General features: G+C 39.6%; 1 non-coding gene across 1 annotated transcript; it reads left to right on the forward strand.

The window, feature by feature from the left end:
• Positions 1–227: 227 nt before the first annotated feature.
• LOC148094251 (U6 spliceosomal RNA) lies at positions 228–334 on the forward strand. Its single transcript, XR_015716277.1, has one exon. It is a non-coding gene; the product is annotated as a U6 spliceosomal RNA (small nuclear RNA).
• The last annotated feature ends 4,050 nt before the right edge of the window (positions 335–4,384 follow it).

Raw genomic sequence — 4,384 nt, forward strand, 5'->3', positions numbered from 1 at the left:
AATTTTTTTGTAGATGTTCACTGCAAACCACTAAATTGACTTCATGATCCATGCAATGGACTAAATTGTACCCCTCCCTCTCCAATCAAATTTCAGGTGTTGAGACCCTAACCCTCAATTTGACTGTTTTCAGAGATAGGGTATTTAGGAGTTAATTAAGGCTAAATGAGGTCACAGTGGTGGGGCTCTAATCCAATAGGACAGGTGGCCTTATAAAAATCAAAAGAGTGCTTGCTTCCACAGCACATATACTAAAATTGGAATAATACAGAGAAGATTAGCATGACCCCTGCACAAGGATGACAGGCAAATTCATGAAGCTTTAAAAAAAAAAAATTTAAAAGAGATCTCCTTCACCCTGCTCACCCCACTCATACACGCCTAAGAAAAACAATGTCACCATACAACTAGAAGGTGAGATGGCAGCTATCTGCAAGCCAAGAAGACAGCTCTCACCAGAACCCAACCATGCTGGCCCTGATCTCAGACTTCCAGCCTCCTGACTGTGAGAAAATAAGTTTCCGCTGTTTAAGCCACCCAGTCTATGGTATTTTGTTATGGCTGCCCTGGCAGACTAAGACAACTTACTAACTGGTCTCAACGCCATAGTTTGAAAAACACTACATGAAAATATGTTGATCCCTTTAGAAGTCCATTTCTAGCTTCAGAGTTTCCCTGATGGTTCCAGACTGCAGCTGTTCCAGAGGAAAGCCTACCTATTTGGAACTGCCACCTCCCATTTCTTTCCCTGGGGCTTTGCCCACTCCCCCATTTGTTTCTTATTTGACCATTTCCTTAACTCTACAGGGGGCATTAAACAGGTCACCTGTCTTCTTTCCTCCCTCCCTCCCTTCCTTCCTTGTTTTTTCCTTCCTTCTTTTTTTTCCTTTGCTCCCTCTTCCTTCTTTACTTCTTTTAATAAGTGAATTATTTCAGATCTCAACACTTCCTGAAGCTACTATATCTGTTGACAGCACTTTTATTTACTAAAAATGAATTTTGAGTGCTTAATGGTCAACGTTGAATATTTGGCTCTGTTAAGCCTTATTCTCTTATCATTATGAGCAAAATTATAGCTTTTACAAATTAAGAAATAGAAAGACTAATTTTTTTTTATTATTTTGAAGACAGGTTTGACCTTACCCACTATCTAAGTTAATCTAATGTGGTCTGGATTAGGGCATAGCCAAGATAAGTCTCTATCAAAAGGAATCACTTTTTTAATTGCCTTAAAATTGTGTTATCTCCCCTGTACCCTGTTCCTGCTTGTCTTATTTCATCTCCTCTTAGCACTTAGTATTGGTTTGTACTCCAAATAAGAATGTGTTTTGTTTATCTTCTTTTCAATCTCTCCTTTGCCTTCATCTTAAAATATTAAAAGGATCAAGTATTATCATACATTTATTTTTACTACATTCATTTCCTTTGTATGTATTATTTCATCCTATCCTCATACCCCTGGGGTAAATCCCCTTAACCCCATTTTACAGTTGAAGACTTGGAGGTTCAGACTGTTTAAGTTCACACTGCAGTAAGTTTTGTCCATTTACAAAATTTGTGATTCCTTGTTCTGTACAACATTGCCTTCCAATTGCATAATTTTACTCAAATCCGACCAGAGTACACTCTTTCAAAAATTCTGTACCTGGACATCAGATGTCCCAGGCAAAGATGCACTGTAACCTACTGCTCTTTAAGCACCCGCAAACCCAATTTCCAGTGGTGGGCACCACCCACAAGTTCCCTGGATGACAATGTTTGTCTCATAAGAATTTACATTCTCTGCCCAGTGGGCTTCCGTTGAAGCATTCTGTCAAATTTTGAAGAAAAATCCACCAGGTTGAAAGCCTCATAGTTTCCCTGTTACTTACTATATTAAATATCTTATATCTTGCTTTCAAAAATATCTATAATTCAAATCCATGCATCCTCACTCTCCCATTCTATCTTAGAATAATAGGCTTTTTTTTTTTTTCAGTGCCTATGTTGTAGAAATAGGACAGAACAGCAGTCAGAAAAACCGAGGCTCTTGTTCTGGTTGTGACTCTTGGCAGATCTGGGTCTTTGAGAACATCAGCTTATTTTCTTGGAAGATCTATCTTTATGACTCTGAATTAACACTATTCTACTAAACATTCTCTAAGGTCTCTTTCTGTTTTGAAATTCCAGTGATCCTTTCACCTTATAATATATTCTCAATGCATCATTGTTCAGGATTTTGTAGCCATAAGACTAAAATAAGATGTTGCTAAAATGTTCTACTTAGTTCTATTAGTTCTAAATAGCTAATTCTAAATCCAGTCATTTATAATTAATGATGTTTTTTAGATTAAGTCATTTCTCCAAAACTTGGGCATTAATATCATACTGTATCAAGACTGGGAGGGAAGGTGGGGGATGGCATGAAAAGGAAGTGGTGAGGGCAAGGCACCAGGAGCTCACTCAAAGAAGTAAATAGTGGTCAGTGCAGTTCCGGGGAAATTTCTCTTTCTGACCCTGCAAACAGGACCGCATGCTAGAGTGATTCCCCGAACACCCCTTCTGAAAGTGCCCGAAAGTGTCTTCCACCTGACCTGGTTGTGGGCCCTGACTGACCAACTGGTTAGCAGCAGGTAGCCAGAGGACTGTTCTCACTCTTTCTCATCCTCTCTCCTTTTGAAATTTAATTTCAGCTTTTCAAGCAGTAAAATTTGAATTAAATTTGGTACAAATCCCAAAGTTCATCTATGTATAAACTTTCAACATTTGTAAAAATGTAAAATATCAGACTTCCAGAGCAACAGTCCATGGACATGCTTGTATTTCCTGGCACAGCAAGACTACTAGGAGATCAACTCTTTCAGGGACCTCTTTCCTACACTTTGGCTAATCAAGCAAAACTATACTCAGGGGTACACCCAAGTCCAATATCTTATACTTTGGGGAAATCTGAGAACAAAGACCAATGAAGAAGATGAAGAAAAGGGAAGTCCATAGAACCTGGCACAATGACACCTAGTCAGCCAAATACCAGATGGCAATGGGAACCTATCAGTGTCCAAATGTCCTATAGGCTCCTGGAAGCTGCCTTTAACTGACATGTATTAGGGCTGGCAAAGGTCTGAGATGCAAAAAGACCACAGCAACACCTCCTTCACCCTGGACCAACCTTACGGATTGGAGAGGACCCCGTGCCTACACAGTGTACTCTGAAGGGCTTGGGAAGGATCATTATTCCTCCATTCTTCCTACCAAACAACCTTCCCTACCATGTGTGAAGTTTTGACATGTCATCTGCTTCTTTTAGTCAAGCATTGCCCTCTCTCTAGTTTTCATTCAAATTATAAATACTCCTGGGAACTATATCACACTCCCTGATACTTTACTATAAATAAGTCTACTAAGTTGTCCAGCCAATGAGGACAGAGATTAAATAGGAGGGCGAGATGTTGTCTCAGTTAAGGGAAAACCTTCTCCTACATCACAGATTTGCCTGGGACACACCCCATCCCTGTGGCACGCACTTCACTCCCACAGCAACGGAAAATCTGAGATCACAGTGTGTTTTCTTGAACCATTAAAGCATCTTCCCAAGATGGCCTAGATTTTAAAACACTATGGCAAAGGAAAGATACCAAATGAGAAAAAGGGCACCTGTCCCTTCATAGGTATTCAGTACATAATGTTCCCTTTCCTAGGGCTACAGTGTCTCTGCTGGATTAATTCTTCCAGACAGAAGTACATGTCCTAGACATGTAGGTTTCATGTCTGAAATGACTGGAGATTCCAAACTAAGTTCCTAAGAAACTGATCTTTGAGAAGGAACTGTTGCCATAGATGTTAGCAGGGTCTCATACCTATTTAACACTGCCTTGGCTGATTCCAGATGATAGTTGAATTAGAGGTGAGAATTAAAGAAAGGTTAAAAGATACAATTGATCATACAACAGCAGGGCAGGTTTGGGGAAGGACAACACCGACCCCCTGCACAGTAGAAAATCTACATAGAGCTTTTGACTCCCCCAAAACTTAACAACACCAGTTGTCCCACCATGTCCACAGGGGATTGGTGCCAGGAACCCCCACCCTCCCATCCCCTGCATACCAAAATGCTTGAATGCTCAAATATCCTATCGAAAAAAAATTAAATCAATGCGTAAATTGGCCCTCTGAATCTGAAGACCCTCAACCACAAATTGAAAATAGTACAGGTATTTATTGAAAAAAAATTGGCATATAAGTGAGCCCAGGCAGTTTAAACCCATGTTGTTCACAAGTACTTGTATTATAAAGAATGTGCTAGAATGAGTTCATTTCCCTATATATTATTTACCATTACAAATATTTCTGGGCCATTTCATTTACAAGTGCTCTAACTGCACAAAGCTGGTTACATAATACAATA

This window comes from Miniopterus natalensis, chromosome 1 (genome assembly GCF_054644295.1).
Source record: "Miniopterus natalensis isolate mMinNat1 chromosome 1, mMinNat1.hap1, whole genome shotgun sequence".
Taxonomy (NCBI): Eukaryota; Metazoa; Chordata; class Mammalia; order Chiroptera; family Miniopteridae; genus Miniopterus; species Miniopterus natalensis.